Source organism: Micropterus salmoides, unplaced genomic scaffold, assembly GCF_014851395.1.
Source record: "Micropterus salmoides isolate LMB-PRFRI ecotype aquatic unplaced genomic scaffold, ASM1485139v1 Ms_hic_scaffold_4053, whole genome shotgun sequence".
NCBI classification, from domain to species: domain Eukaryota; kingdom Metazoa; phylum Chordata; class Actinopteri; order Centrarchiformes; family Centrarchidae; genus Micropterus; species Micropterus salmoides.
This window is the reverse complement of record NW_024043433.1, coordinates 1-15800: the sequence shown is the minus strand read 5'-3', so window position 1 is coordinate 15800 and position 15800 is coordinate 1. Positions and strand designations below refer to the sequence as shown.

Here is a 15800-nt window from a genome sequence, read left to right as displayed (position 1 = left end):
CAGACTTACCTGCTTGAAATAATTGCAGAAGAACTACACAGAATTAGCAGAACATGTTTCTGTCTCTGCGTTTCACCTGCTAGCACTGGATGTGGACAAGCTCAGCTTGTCTGAACATTTCAAGCAAAGAAACCCATCTCGGCTTCTAAATAATTGCAGACGAACTACACGAATTAGCAAACATGTCTGTGTGTTTTACCTTCTAGCGCTGGATGTGGACAAACTCAGCTTGTCTGAACATATCAAGCAATGAAACCCATCTTAGCTTCTAAAAAATATCAGAAGAACTACACAGAATTAGCAGAACATGTTTCTGTCTCTGCGTTTCACCTGCTAGCACTGGATGTGGACAAGCTAAGCTTGTCTGAACATTTCAAGCAAAGAAACCCATCTCGGCTTCTGAATAAGTGCAGACGAACTACACGGAATTAGCAGAACATGTCTCTGTGTTTACCTTCTAGAGCTGGATGTGGACAAGCTCAGCTTGTCTGAACATATCAAGCAAAGAAACCCATCTCAGATTCTAAATAATTGCAGAAGAACTACACGGAATTAGCAGAACATGTCTCTGTGTTTTACCTTCTAGCGCTGGATGTGGACAAGCTAAGCTTGTCTGAACATATCAAGCAATGAAACCCATCTCGGCTTCTTGTTTTGTCAGTCGGACACAACATAAAGCACCTCCTTCGAGCCGGAGTTGAACCAGCGACCTAAGGATTTCTGACATTATGAATCTACAGTCCTCCGCTCTACCAACTGAGCTATCGAAGGGAACGCATCACTTTTGAGAACACCCAATAACAAGGACATGGACATAACAGAAACCTTTATTACACTGTGGAAATGCTTGTTTAAAACTGGTTCATTGTTGACTAAAGTCAGACTTACCTGCTTGAAATAATTGCAGAAGAACTACACAGAATTAGAAGAACATGTCTCTGTGTTTCACCTGCTAGCGCTGGATGTGGACAAGCTCAGCTTGTCTGAACATATCAAGCAAGAAACCCATCTTAGCTTCTAAAAAATATCAGAAGAACTACACAGAATTAGCAGAACATGTTTCTGTCTCTGCGTTTCACCTGCTAGCACTGGATGTGGACAAGCTAAGCTTGTCTGAACATTTCAAGCAAAGAAACCCATCTCGGCTTCTAAATAATTGCAGACGAACTACACAGAATTAGCAGAACATGTCTCTGTGTTTTACCTTCTAGAGCTGGATGTGGACAAGCTCAGCTTGTCTGAACATATCAAGCAAAGAAACCCATCTCGGCTTCTAAATAATTGCAGAAGAACTACACGGAATTAGCAACATGTCTCTGTGTTTTACCTTCTAGCGCTGGATGTGGACAAGCTCAGCTTGTCTGAACATATCAAGCAAAGAACCCATCTTAGCTTCTAAAAAATATCAGAAGAACTACACAGAATTAGCAGAACATGTTTCTGTCTCTGCGTTTCACCTGCTAGCACTGAATGTGGACAAGCTAAGCTTGTCTGAACATTTCAAGCAAAGAAACCCATCTCGGCTTCTAAATAATTGCAGACGAACTACACAGAATTGGCATAACATATCTTTGTCTGTGTGTTTTACCTTCTAGCGCTGGATGTGGACAAGCTAAGCTTGTCTGAACATATCAAGCAATGAAACCCATCTCGGCTTCTTGTTTTGTCAGTCGGACACAAACATAAAGCACCTCCTTCGAGCCGGAGTTGAACCAGCGACCTAAGGATTTCTGACATTATGAATCTACAGTCCTCCGCTCTACCAACTGAGCTATCGAAGGGAACGCATCACTTTGAGAACACCCAATAACAAGGACATGGACATAACAGAAACCTTTATCACACTGTGAAATGCTTGTTTAAAACTGGTTCATTGTTGACTAAAGTCAGACTTACCTGCTTGAAATAATTGCAGAAGAACTACACAGAATTAGAAGAACATGTCTCTGTGTTTCACCTTCTAGCGCTGGATGTGGACAAGCTCAGCTTGTCTGAACATATCAAGCAAAGAAACCCATCTTAGCTTCTAAAAACTATCAGAAGAACTACACAGAATTAGCAGAACATGTTTCTGTCTCTGCTTTCACCTGCTAGCACTGGATGTGGACAAGCTAAGCTTGTCTGAACATTTCAAGCAAGAAACCCATCTCGGCTTCTAAATAATTGCAGACGAACTACACGGAATTAGCAGAACATGTCTCTGTGTTTTACCTTCTAGCGCTGGATGTGGACAAGCTAAGCTTGTCTGAACATATCAAGCAAGAAACCCATCTCGGCTTCTAAATAATTGCAGAAGAACTACACAGAATTGGCAGAACATATTTTGTCTGTGTGTTTTACCTTCTAGCGCTGGATGTGGACAAGCTCAGCTTGTCTGAACATATCAAGCAAAGAAACCCATCTTAGCTTCTAAAAAATATCAGAAGAACTACACAGAATTTGCAGAACACGTCTCTGTCTTTTACCTTCTAGCGCTGGATATCAAGCAATGAACCCATCTCGGCTTCTTGTTTTGTCAGTCGGACACAAACATAAAGCACCTCCTTCGAGCCGGAGTTGAACCAGCGACCTAAGGATTTCTGACATTATGAATCTACAGTCCTCCGCTCTACCAACTGAGCTATCGAAGGGAACGCATCACTTTTGAGAACACCCAATAACAAGGACATGGACATAACAGAACCTTTATTACACTGTGGAAATGCTTGTTTAAAACTGGTTCATTGTTGACTAAAGTCAGACTTACCTGCTTGAAATAATTGCAGAAGAACTACACAGAATTAGAAGAACATGTCTCTGTGTTTCACCTGCTAGCGCTGGATGTGGACAAGCTCAGCTTGTCTGAACATATCAAGCAAAGAAACCCATCTTAGCTTCTAAAAAATATCAGAAGAACTACACAGATTAGCAGAACATGTTTCTGTCTCTGCGTTTCACCTGCTAGCACTGGATGTGGACAAGCTAAGCTTGTCTGAACATTTCAAGCAAAGAAACCCATCTCGGCTTCTAAATAATTGCAGACGAACTACACAGAATTAGCAGAACATGTCTCTGTGTTTTACCTTCTAGAGCTGGATGTGGACAAGCTCAGCTTGTCTGAACATATCAAGCAAAGAAACCCATCTCGGCTTCTAAATAATTGCAGAAGAACTACACGGAATTAGCAGAACATGTCTCTGTGTTTTACCTTCTAGCGCTGGATGTGGACAAGCTCAGCTTGTCTGAACATATCAAGCAAAGAAACCCATCTTAGCTTCTAAAAATATCAGAAGAACTACACAGAATTAGCAGAACATGTTTCTGTCTCTGCGTTTCACCTGCTAGCACTGAATGTGGACAAGCTAAGCTTGTCTGAACATTTCAAGCAAAGAAACCCATCTCGGCTTCTAAATAATTGCAGACGAACTACACAGAATTGGCATAACATATCTTTGTCTGTGTGTTTTACCTTCTAGCGCTGGATGTGGACAAGCTAAGCTTGTCTGAACATATCAAGCAATGAAACCCATCTCGGCTTCTTGTTTTGTCAGTCGGACACAAACATAAAGCACCTCCTTCGAGCCGGAGTTGAACCAGCGACCTAAGGATTTCTGACATTATGAATCTACAGTCCTCCGCTCTACCAACTGAGCTATCGAAGGGAACGCATCACTTTTGAGAACACCCAATAACAAGGACATGGACATAACAGAAACCTTTATTACACTGTGGAAATGCTTGTTTAAAACTGGTTCATTGTTGACTAAAGTCAGACTTACCTGCTTGAAATAATTGCAGAAGAACTACACAGAATTAGAAGAACATGTCTCTGTGTTTCACCTGCTAGCGCTGGATGTGGACAAGCTCAGCTTGTCTGAACATATCAAGCAAAGAAACCCATCTTAGCTTCTAAAAAATATCAGAACTACACAGAATTAGCAGAACATGTTTCTGTCTCTGCGTTTCACCTGCTAGCACTGGATGTGGACAAGCTAAGCTTGTCTGAACATTTCAAGCAAAGAAACCCATCTCGGCTTCTAATAATTGCAGACGAACTACACAGAATTAGCAGAACATGTCTCTGTGTTTTACCTTCTAGAGCTGGATGTGGACAAGCTCAGCTTGTCTGAACATATCAAGCAAAGAAACCCATCTCGGCTTCTAAATAATTGCAGAAGAACTACACGGAATTAGCAGAACATGTCTCTGTGTTTTACCTTCTAGCGCTGGATGTGGACAAGCTCAGCTTGTCTGAACATATCAAGCAAAGAAACCCATCTTAGCTTCTAAAAAATATCAGAAGAACTACACAGAATTAGCAGAACATGTTTCTGTCTCTGCGTTTCACCTGCTAGCACTGAATGTGGACAAGCTAAGCTTGTCTGAACATTTCAAGCAAAGAAACCCATCTCGGCTTCTAAATAATTGCAGACGAACTACACAGAATTGGCATAACATATCTTTGTCTGTGTGTTTTACCTTCTAGCGCTGGATGTGGACAAGCTAAGCTTGTCTGAACATATCAAGCAATGAAACCCATCTCGGCTTCTTGTTTTGTCAGTCGGACACAAACATAAAGCACCTCCTTCGAGCCGGAGTTGAACCAGCGACCTAAGGATTTCTGACATTATGAATCTACAGTCCTCCGCTCTACCAACTGAGCTATCGAAGGGAACGCATCACTTTTGAGAACACCCAATAACAAGGACATGGACATAACAGAAACCTTTATCACACTGTGGAAATGCTTGTTTAAAACTGGTTCATTGTTGACTAAAGTCAGACTTACCTGCTTGAAATAATTGCAGAAGAACTACACAGAATTAGAAGAACATGTCTCTGTGTTTCACCTGCTAGCGCTGGATGTGGACAAGCTCAGCTTGTCTGAACATATCAAGCAAAGAAACCCATCTTAGCTTCTAAAAAATATCAGAAGAACTACACAGAATTAGCAGAACATGTTTCTGTCTCTGCGTTTCACCTGCTAGCACTGGATGTGGACAAGCTAAGCTTGTCTGAACATTTCAAGCAAAGAAACCCATCTCGGCTTCTAAATAATTGCAGACGAACTACACAGAATTAGAAGAACATGTCTCTGTGTTTCACCTGCTAGCGCTGGATGTGGACAAACTCAGCTTGTCTGAACAAATCAAGCAAAGAAACCCATCTTAGCTTCTAAAAATATCAGAAGAACTACACAGAATTAGCAGAACATGTTTCTGTCTCTGCGTTTCACCTGCTAGCACTGGATGTGGACAAGCTAAGCTTGTCTGAACATTTCAAGCAAAGAAACCCATCTCGGCTTCTAAATAATTGCAGACGAACTACACGGAATTAGCAGAACATGTCTCTGTGTTTTACCTTCTAGCGCTGGATGTGAACAAGCTCAGCTTGTCTGAACATATCAAGCAAAGAAACCCATCTTAGCTTCTAAAAACTATCAGAAGAACTACACAGAATTAGCAGAACATGTTTCTGTCTCTGCGTTTCACCTGCTAGCACTGGATGTGGACAAGCTAAGCTTGTCTGAACATTTCAAGCAAAGAAACCCATCTCGGCTTCTAATAATTGCAGAAGAACTACACAGAATTGGCAGAACATATCTTTGTCTGTGTGTTTTACCTTCTAGCGCTGGATGTGGACAAGCTAAGCTTGTCTGAACATATCAAGCAATGAAACCCATCTCGGCTTCTTGTTTTGTCAGGTGGACACAAACATAAAGCACCTCCTTCGAGCCGGAGTTGAACCAGCGACCTAAGGATTTCTGACATTATGAATCTACAGTCCTCCGCTCTACCAACTGAGCTATCGAAGGGAACGCATCACTTTTGAGAACACCCAATAACAAGGACATGGACATAACAGAAACCTTTATTACACTGTGGAAATGCTTGTTTAAAACTGGTTCATTGTTGACTAAAGTAAGACTTACCTGCTTGAAATAATTGCAGAAGAACTACACAGAATTAGAAGAACATGTCTCTGTGTTTCACCTTCTAGCGCTGGTTGTGGACAAGCTAAGCTTGTCTGAACATATCAAGCAATGAAACCCATCTCGGCTTCTTGTTTTGTCAGTCGGACACAAACATAAAGCACCTCCTTCGAGCCGGAGTTGAACCAGCGACCTAAGGATTTCTGACATTATGAATCTACAGTCCTCCGCTCTACCAACTGAGCTATCGAAGGGAACGCATCACTTTTGAGAACACCCAATAACAAGGACATGGACATAACAGAAACCTTTATTACACTGTGGAAATGCTTGTTTAAAACTGGTTCATTGTTGACTAAAGTCAGACTTACCTGCTTGAAATAATTGCAGAAGAACTACACAGAATTAGAAGAACATGTTTCTGTCTCTGCGTTTCACCTGCTAGCACTGGATGTGGACAAGCTAAGCTTGTCTGAACATTTCAAGCAAAGAAACCCATCTCGGCTTCTAAATAATTGCAGACGAACTACACGGAATTAGCAGAACATGTCTCTGTGTTTTACCTTCTAGCGCTGGATGTGGACAAGCTCAGCTTGTCTGAACATATCAAGCAAAGAAACCCATCTTAGCTTCTAAAAAATATCAGAAGAACTACACAGAATTAGCAGAACACGTCTCTGTCTTTTACCTTCTAGCGCTGGATATCAAGCAATGAAACCCATCTCGGCTTCTTGTTTTGTCAGTCGGACACAAACATAAAGCACCTCCTTCGAGCCGGAGTTGAACCAGCGACCTAAGGATTTCTGACATTATGAATCTACAGTCCTCCGCTCTACCAACTGAGCTATCGAAGGGAACGCATCACTTTTGAGAACACCCAATAACAAGGACATGGACATAACAGAAACCTTTATTACACTGTGGAAATGCTTGTTTAAAACTGGTTCATTGTTGACTAAAGTCAGACTTACCTGCTTGAAATAATTGCAGAAGAACTACACAGAATTAGAAGAACATGTCTCTGTGTTTCACCTGCTAGCGCTGGATGTGGACAAGCTCAGCTTGTCTGAACATATCAAGCAAAGAAACCCATCTTAGCTTCTAAAAATATCAGAAGAACTACACAGAATTAGCAGAACATGTTTCTGTCTCTGCGTTTCACCTGCTAGCACTGGATGTGGACAAGCTAAGCTTGTCTGAACATTTCAAGCAAAGAAACCCATCTCGGCTTCTAAATAATTGCAGACGAACTACACAGAATTAGCAGAACATGTCTCTGTGTTTTACCTTCTAGAGCTGGATGTGGACAAGCTCAGCTTGTCTGAACATATCAAGCAAAGAAACCCATCTCGGCTTCTAATAATTGCAGAAGAACTACACGGAATTAGCAGAACATGTCTCTGTGTTTTACCTTCTAGCGCTGGATGTGGACAAGCTCAGCTTGTCTGAACATATCAAGCAAAGAAACCCATCTTAGCTTCTAAAAAATATCAGAAGAACTACACAGAATTAGCAGAACATGTTTCTGTCTCTGCGTTTCACCTGCTAGCACTGGATGTGGACAAGCTAAGCTTGTCTGAACATTTCAAGCAAAGAAACCCATCTCGGCTTCTAAATAATTGCAGACGAACTACACGGAATTAGCAGAACATGTCTCTGTGTTTTACCTTCTAGCGCTGGATGTGGACAAGCTCAGCTTGTCTGAACATATCAAGCAAAGAAACCCATCTTAGCTTCTAAAAAATATCAGAAGAACTACACGGAATTAGCAGAACACGTCTCTGTCTTTTACCTTCTAGCGCTGGATATCAAGCAATGAAACCCATCTCGGCTTCTTGTTTTGTCAGTCGGACACAAACATAAAGCACCTCCTTCGAGCCGGAGTTGAACCAGCGACCTAAGGATTTCTGACATTATGAATCTACAGTCCTCCGCTCTACCAACTGAGCTATCGAAGGGAACGCATCACTTTTGAGAACACCCAATAACAAGGACATGGACATAACAGAAACCTTTATTACACTGTGGAAATGCTTGTTTAAAACTGGTTCATTGTTGACTAAAGTCAGACTTACCTGCTTGAAATAATTGCAGAAAAACTACACAGAATTAGAAGAACATGTCTCTGTGTTTCACCTGCTAGCGCTGGATGTGGACAAGCTCAGCTTGTCTGAACATATCAAGCAAAGAAACCCATCTTAGCTTCTAAAAAATATCAGAAGAACTACACAGAATTAGCAGAACATGTTTCTGTCTCTGCGTTTCACCTGCTAGCACTGGATGTGGACAAGCTAAGCTTGTCTGAACATTTCAAGCAAAGAAACCCATCTCGGCTTCTAAATAATTGCAGACGAACTACACAGAATTAGCAGAACATGTCTCTGTGTTTTACCTTCTAGAGCTGGATGTGGACAAGCTCAGCTTGTCTGAACATATCAAGCAAAGAAACCCATCTCGGCTTCTAAATAATTGCAGAAGAACTACACGGAATTAGCAGAACATGTCTCTGTGTTTTACCTTCTAGCGCTGGATGTGGACAAGCTCAGCTTGTCTGAACATATCAAGCAAAGAAACCCATCTTAGCTTCTAAAAATATCAGAAGAACTACACAGAATTAGCAGAACATGTTTCTGTCTCTGCGTTTCACCTGCTAGCACTGAATGTGGACAAGCTAAGCTTGTCTGAACATTTCAAGCAAAGAAACCCATCTCGGCTTCTAAATAATTTCAGACGAACTACACGGAATTAGCAGAACATGTCTCTGTGTTTTACCTTCTAGCGCTGGATGTGGACAAGCTCAGCTTGTCTGAACATATCAAGCAAAGAAACCCATCTTAGCTTCTAAAAATATCAGAAGAACTACACAGAATTAGCAGAACATGTTTCTTTCTCTGCGTTTCACCTGCTAGCACTGGATGTGGACAAGCTAAGCTTGTCTGAACATATCAAGCAAAGAAACCCATCTCGGCTTCTAAATAATTGCAGACGAACTACACGGAATTAGCAGAACATGTCTCTGTGTTTTTACTTCTAGCGCTGGATGTGGACAAACTCAGCTTGTCTGAACATATCAAGCAAAGAAACCCATCTTAGCTTCTAAAAATATCAGAAGAACTACACAGAATTAGCAGAACATGTTTCTGTCTCTGCGTTTCACCTGCTAGCACTGGATGTGGACAAGCTAAGCTTGTCTGAACATTTCAAGCAAAGAAACCCATCTCGGCTTCTAATAATTGCAGACGAACTACACGGAATTAGCAGAACATGTCTCTGTGTTTTACCTTCTAGCGCTGGATGTGGACAAGCTAAGCTTGTCTGAACATATCAAGCAATGAAACCCATCTCGGCTTCTTGTTTTGTCAGTCGGACACAAACATAAAGCACCTCCTTCGAGCCGGAGTTGAACCAGCGACTTAAGGATTTCTGACATTATGAATGTACAGTCCTCCGCTCTACCAACTGAGCTATCCCAAGGGAACGCATCACTTTTGAGAACACCCAATAACAAGGACATGGACATAACAGAAACCTTTATTACACTGTGGAAATGCTTGTTTAAAACTGGTTCATTGTTGACTAAAGTCACTTACCTGCTTGAAATAATTGCAGAAGAACTACACAGAATTAGAAGAACATGTCTCTGTGTTTCACCTGCTAGCGCTGGATGTGGACAAGCTCAGCTTGTCTGAACATATCAAGCAAAGAAACCCATCTTAGCTTCTAAAAAATATCAGAAGAACTACACAGAATTAGCAGAACATGTTTCTGTCTCTGCGTTTCACCTGCTAGCACTGGATGTGGACAAGCTAGGCTTGTCTGAACATATCAAGCAAAGAAACCCATCTTAGCTTCTAAAAAATATCAGAAGAACTATACAAAATTAGCAGAACATGTTTCTGTCTCTGCGTTCACCTGCTAGCACTGGATGTGGACAAGCTAAGCTTGTCTGAACATTTCAAGCAAAGAAACCCATCTCGGCTTCTAAATAATTGCAGAAGAACTACACGGAATTAGCAGAACATGTCTCTGTGTTTTACCTTCTAGCGCTGGATGTGGACAAGCTAAGCTTGTCTGAACATATCAAGCAAAGAAACCCATCTCGGCTTCTAAATAATTGCAGAAGAACTACACGGAATTGGCATAACATATCTTTGTCTGTGTGTTTACCTTCTAGCGCTGGATGTGGACAAGCTAAGCTTGTCTGAACATTTCAAGCAAAGAAACCCATCTCGGCTTCTAAATAATTGCAGAAGAACTACACAAAATGAGCAGAACATGTCTTTCTCTGCGTTTCACCTGCTAGCGCTGGATGTGAATCTACAGTCCTCCGCTCTACCAACTGAGCTATCGAAGGAACGCATCACTTTTGAGAACACCCAATAACAAGGACATGGACATAACAGAAACCTTTATTACACTGTGGAAATGCTTGTTTAAAAATGGTTCATTGTTGACTAAAGTAAGACTTACCTGCTTGAAATAATTGCAGAAGAACTACACAGAATTAGAAGAACATGTCTCTGTGTTTCACCTTCTAGCGCTGGATGTGGACAAGCTAAGCTTGTCTGAACATATCAAGCAATGAAACCCATCTCGGCTTCTTGTTTTGTCAGTCGGACACAAACATAAAGCACCTCCTTCGAGCCGGAGTTGAACCAGCAACCTAAGGATTTCTGAAATTATGAATCTACAGTCCTCCGCTCTACCAACTGAGCTATCGAAGGGAACGCACCACTTTTGAGAACACCCAATAACAAGGACATGGACATAACAGAAACCTTTATTACACTGTGGAAATGCTTGTTTAAAACTGGTTCATTGTTGACTAAAGTCAGACTTACCTGCTTGAAATAATTGCAGAAGAACTACACAGAATTAGAAGAACATGTCTCTGTGTTTCACCTGCTAGCGTGGATGTGGACAAGCTCAGCTTGTCTGAACATATCAAGCAAAGAAACCCATCTTAGCTTCTAAAAAATATCAGAAGAACTACACAGAATTAGCAGAACATGTTTCTGTCTCTGCGTTTCACCTGCTAGCACTGGATGTGGACAAGCTAAGCTTGTCTGAACATTTCAAGCAAAGAAACCCATCTCGGCTTCTAAATAATTGCAGACGAACTACACAGAATTGGCATAACATATCTTTGTCTGTGTGTTTTACCTTCTAGCGCTGGATGTGGACAAGCTAAGCTTGTCTGAACAAATCAAGCAATGAAACCCATCTTAGCTTCTAAAAATATCAGAAGAACTACACAGAATTAGCAGAACATGTTTCTGTCTCTGCGTTTCACCTGCTAGCACTGGATGTGGACAAGCTAAGCTTGTCTGAACATTTCAAGCAAAGAAACCCATCTCGGCTTCTAAATAATTGCAGACGAACTACACGGAATTAGCAGAACATGTCTCTGTGTTTTACCTTCTAGCGCTGGATGTGGACAAGCTCAGCTTGTCTGAACATATCAAGCAAAGAAACCCATCTTAGCTTCTAAAAACTATCAGAAGAACTACACAGAATTAGCAGAACATGTTTCTGTCTCTGCGTTTCACCTGCTAGCACTGGATGTGGACAAGCTAAGCTTGTCTGAACATTTCAAGCAAAGAAACCCATCTCGGCTTCTAAATAATTGCAGACGAACTACACGGAATTAGCAGAACATGTCTCTGTGTTTTACCTTCTAGCGCTGGATGTGGACAAGCTCAGCTTGTCTGAACATATCAAGCAAAGAAACCCATCTCGGCTTCTAAATAATTGCAGAAGAACTACACAGAATTGGCAGAACATATCTTTGTCTGTGTGTTTTACCTTCTAGCGCTGGATGTGGACAAGCTAAGCTTGTCTGAACATATCAAGCAAAGAAACCCATCTCGGCTTCTTGTTTTGTCAGGTGGACACAAACATAAAGCACCTCCTTCGAGCCGGAGTTGAACCAGCGACCTAAGGATTTCTGACATTATGAATCTACAGTCCTCCGCTCTACCAACTGAGCTATCGAAGGGAGCGCATCACATTTGAGAACACCCAATAACAAGGACATGGACATAACAGAAACCTTTATTACACTGTGGAAATGCTTGTTTAAAACTGGTTCATTGTTGACTAAGTAAGACTTACCTGCTTGAAATAATTGCAGAAGAACTACACAGAATTAGAAGAACATGTCTCTGTGTTTCACCTTCTAGCGCTGGTTGTGGACAAGCTAAGCTTGTCTGAACATATCAAGCAATGAAACCCATCTCGGCTTCTTGTTTTGTCAGTCGGACACAAACATAAAGCACCTCCTTCGAGCCGGAGTTGAACCAGCGACCTAAGGATTTCTGACATTATGAATCTACAGTCCTCCGCTCTACCAACTGAGCTATCGAAGGGAACGCATCACTTTTGAGAACACCCAATAACAAGGACATGGACATAACAGAAACCTTTATTACACTGTGGAAATGCTTGTTTAAAACTGGTTCATTGTTGACTAAAGTCAGACTTACCTGCTTGAAATAATTGCAGAAGAACTACACAGAATTAGAAGAACATGTTTCTGTCTCTGCGTTTCACCTGCTAGCACTGGATGTGGACAAGCTAAGCTTGTCTGAACATTTCAAGCAAAGAAACCCATCTCGGCTTCTAAATAATTGCAGACGAACTACACGGAATTAGCAGAACATGTCTCTGTGTTTTACCTTCTAGCGCTGGATGTGGACAAGCTCAGCTTGTCTGAACATATCAAGCAAAGAAACCCATCTTAGCTTCTAAAAATATCAGAAGAACTACACAGAATTAGCAGAACACGTCTCTGTCTTTTACCTTCTAGCGCTGGATATCAAGCAATGAAACCCATCTCGGCTTCTTGTTTTGTCAGTCGGACACAAACATAAAGCACCTCCTTCGAGCCGGAGTTGAACCAGCGACCTAAGGATTTCTGACATTATGAATCTACAGTCCTCCGCTCTACCAACTGAGCTATCGAAGGGAACGCATCACTTTTGAGAACACCCAATAACAAGGACATGGACATAACAGAAACCTTTATTACACTGTGGAAATGCTTGTTTAAAACTGGTTCATTGTTGACTAAAGTCAGATACCTGCTTGAAATAATTGCAGAAGAACTACACAGAATTAGAAGAACATGTCTCTGTGTTTCACTGCTAGCGCTGGATGTGGACAAGCTCAGCTTGTCTGAACATATCAAGCAAAGAAACCCATCTTAGCTTCTAAAAAATATCAGAAGAACTACACAGAATTAGCAGAACATGTTTCGTCTCTGCGTTTCACCTGCTAGCACTGGATGTGGACAAGCTAAGCTTGTCTGAACATTTCAAGCAAAGAAACCCATCTCGGCTTCTAAATAATTGCAGACGAACTACACAGAATTAGCAGAACATGTCTCTGTGTTTTACCTTCTAGAGCTGGATGTGGACAAGCTCAGCTTGTCTGAACATATCAAGCAAAAACCATCTCGGCTTCTAAATAATTGCAGAAGAATACACGGAATTAGCAGAACATGTCTCTGTTTTACCTTCTAGCGCTGGATGTGGACAAGCTCAGCTTGTCTGAACATATCAAGCAAAAAACCCATCTTAGCTTCTAAAAAATATCAGAAGAACTACACAGAATTAGCAGAACATGTTTCTGTCTCTGCGTTTCACCTGCTAGCACTGGATGTGGACAAGCTAAGCTTGTCTGAACATTTCAAGCAAAGAAACCCATCTCGGCTTCTAAATAATTGCAGACGAACTACACGGAATTAGCAGAACATGTCTCTGTGTTTTACCTTCTAGCGGGATGTGGACAAGCTCAGCTTGTCTGAACATATCAAGCAAAGAAACCCATCTTAGCTTCTAAAAAATATCAGAAGAACTACACGGAATTAGCAGAACACGTCTTGTCTTTTACCTTCTAGCGCTGGATATCAAGCAATGAAACCCATCTCGGCTTCTTGTTTGTCAGTCGGACACAAACATAAAGCACCTCCTTCGAGCCGGAGTTGAACCAGCGACCTAAGGATTTCTGACATTATGAATCTACAGTCCTCCGCTCTACCAACTGAGCTATCGAAGGGAACACATCACTTTTGAGAACCCAATAACAAGGACATGGACATAACAGAAACCTTTATTACACTGTGGAAATGCTTGTTTAAAACTGGTTCATTGTTGACTAAAGTCAGACTTACCTGCTTGAAATAATTGCAGAAAAAACTACACAGATTAGAAGAACATGTCTCTGTGTTTCACCTGCTAGCGCTGGATGTGGACAAGCTCAGCTTGTCTGAACATATCAAGCAAAGAAAACCCATCTTAGCTTCTAAAAAATATCAGAAGAACTACACAGAATTAGCAGAACATGTTTCTGTCTCTGCGTTTCACCTGCTAGCACTGGATGTGGAAAGCTAAGCTTGTGAACATTTCAAGCAAAGAAACCCATCTCGGCTTCTAAATAATTGCAGACGAACTACACGAATTAGCAGAACATGTCTCTGGTTTTACCTTCTAGAGCTGGATGTGGACAAGCTCAGCTTGTCTGAACATATCAAGAAAGAAACCATCCGGCTTCTAAATAATTGCAGAAGAACTACACGGAATTAGCAGAACATGTCTCTGTGTTTTACCTTCTAGCGGGATGTGGACAAGCTCAGCTTGTCTGAACATATCAAGCAAAGAAACCCATCTTAGCTTCTAAAAAATATCAGAAGAACTACACAGAATTAGCAGAACATGTTTCTGTCTCTGCGTTTCACCTGCTAGCACTGAATGTGGACAAGCTAAGCTTGTCTGAAATTTCAAGCAAAGAAAACCATCTCGGCTTCTAAATAATTTCAGACGAACTACACGGAATTAGCAGAACATGTCTCTGTGTTTTACCTTCTAGCGCTGGATGGGACAAGCTCAGCTTGTCTGAACATATCAAGCAAAGAAACCCATCTTAGCTTCTAAAAATATCAGAAGAACTACACAGAATTAGCAGAACATGTTTCTTTCTCTGCGTTTCACTGCTAGCACTGGATGTGGACAAGCTAAGCTTGTCTGAACATTTCAAGCAAAGAAAACCCATCTCGGCTTCTGAATAATGCAGCGAACTACACGGAATTAGCAGAACATGTCTCTGTGTTTTACCTTCTAGCGCTGGATGTGGACAAGCTCAGCTTGTCTGAACATATCAAGCAAAGAAACCCATCTTAGCTTCTAAAAACTATCAGAAGAACTACACAGAATTAGCAGAACATGTTTCTGTCTCTGCGTTTCACCTGCTAGCACTGGATGTGGACAAGCTAAGCTTGTCTGAACATTTCAAGCAAAGAAACCCATCTCGGCTTCTAAATAATTGCAGACGAACTACACGGAATTAGCAGAACTGTCTCTGTGTTTTTACTTCTAGCGCTGGATGTGGACAAACTCAGCTTGTCTGAACATATCAAGCAAAGAAACCATCTTAGCTTCTAAAAAATATCAGAAGAACTACACAGAATTAGCAGAACATGTTTCTGTCTCTGCGTTTCACCTTCTAGCACTGGATGTGGACAAGCTAAGCTTGTCTGAACATTTCAAGCAAAGAAACCCATCTCGGCTTCTAATAATTGCAGAAGAACTACACGGAATTAGCAGAACATGTCTCTGTGTTTTACCTTCTAGCGCTGGATGTGGACAAGCTAAGCTTGTCTGAACATATCAAGCAATGAAACCATCTCGGCTTCTTGTTTTGTCAGTCGGACACAAACATAAAGCACCTCCTTCGAGCGGAGTTGAACCAGCGACTTAAGGATTTCTGACTTATGAATCTACAGTCCTCCGCTCTACCAACTGCTATCCAAGGGAACGCATCACTTTGAGAACACCCAAAACAAGGACATGGACATAACAGAAACCTTTATTACACTGTGGAAATGCTTGTT

At 41.4% G+C, this 15800-nt stretch overlaps 13 non-coding genes across 13 annotated transcripts; all 13 read right to left on the bottom strand.

Annotated features, from left to right (window-relative positions):
• Positions 1-682: 682 nt before the first annotated feature.
• trnay-gua lies at positions 683-771 on the bottom strand. Its single transcript is given in 2 exon segments — positions 683-718; positions 735-771. It is a non-coding gene; the product is annotated as a tRNA-Tyr (tRNA).
• A 921-nt stretch (positions 772-1692) lies between these two features.
• On the bottom strand, positions 1693-1781 carry trnay-gua. The gene is given in 2 exon segments: positions 1693-1728; positions 1745-1781. It is a non-coding gene; the product is annotated as a tRNA-Tyr (tRNA).
• A 760-nt stretch (positions 1782-2541) lies between these two features.
• trnay-gua lies at positions 2542-2630 on the bottom strand. The gene is given in 2 exon segments: positions 2542-2577; positions 2594-2630. It is a non-coding gene; the product is annotated as a tRNA-Tyr (tRNA).
• Positions 2631-3552: 922 nt separating this feature from the next.
• On the bottom strand, positions 3553-3641 carry trnay-gua. The gene is given in 2 exon segments: positions 3553-3588; positions 3605-3641. It is a non-coding gene; the product is annotated as a tRNA-Tyr (tRNA).
• Positions 3642-4562: 921 nt separating this feature from the next.
• Positions 4563-4651, bottom strand: trnay-gua. Its single transcript is given in 2 exon segments — positions 4563-4598; positions 4615-4651. It is a non-coding gene; the product is annotated as a tRNA-Tyr (tRNA).
• Positions 4652-5705: 1054 nt separating this feature from the next.
• Positions 5706-5794, bottom strand: trnay-gua. The gene is given in 2 exon segments: positions 5706-5741; positions 5758-5794. It is a non-coding gene; the product is annotated as a tRNA-Tyr (tRNA).
• Positions 5795-6076: 282 nt separating this feature from the next.
• trnay-gua lies at positions 6077-6165 on the bottom strand. The gene is given in 2 exon segments: positions 6077-6112; positions 6129-6165. It is a non-coding gene; the product is annotated as a tRNA-Tyr (tRNA).
• Positions 6166-6676: 511 nt separating this feature from the next.
• trnay-gua lies at positions 6677-6765 on the bottom strand. Its single transcript is given in 2 exon segments — positions 6677-6712; positions 6729-6765. It is a non-coding gene; the product is annotated as a tRNA-Tyr (tRNA).
• A 1015-nt stretch (positions 6766-7780) lies between these two features.
• On the bottom strand, positions 7781-7869 carry trnay-gua. Its single transcript is given in 2 exon segments — positions 7781-7816; positions 7833-7869. It is a non-coding gene; the product is annotated as a tRNA-Tyr (tRNA).
• Positions 7870-11820: 3951 nt separating this feature from the next.
• Positions 11821-11909, bottom strand: trnay-gua. The gene is given in 2 exon segments: positions 11821-11856; positions 11873-11909. It is a non-coding gene; the product is annotated as a tRNA-Tyr (tRNA).
• Positions 11910-12190: 281 nt separating this feature from the next.
• Positions 12191-12279, bottom strand: trnay-gua. Its single transcript is given in 2 exon segments — positions 12191-12226; positions 12243-12279. It is a non-coding gene; the product is annotated as a tRNA-Tyr (tRNA).
• A 510-nt stretch (positions 12280-12789) lies between these two features.
• Positions 12790-12878, bottom strand: trnay-gua. Its single transcript is given in 2 exon segments — positions 12790-12825; positions 12842-12878. It is a non-coding gene; the product is annotated as a tRNA-Tyr (tRNA).
• A 1002-nt stretch (positions 12879-13880) lies between these two features.
• On the bottom strand, positions 13881-13969 carry trnay-gua. The gene is given in 2 exon segments: positions 13881-13916; positions 13933-13969. It is a non-coding gene; the product is annotated as a tRNA-Tyr (tRNA).
• Between the last annotated feature and the right edge of the window lie 1831 nt (positions 13970-15800).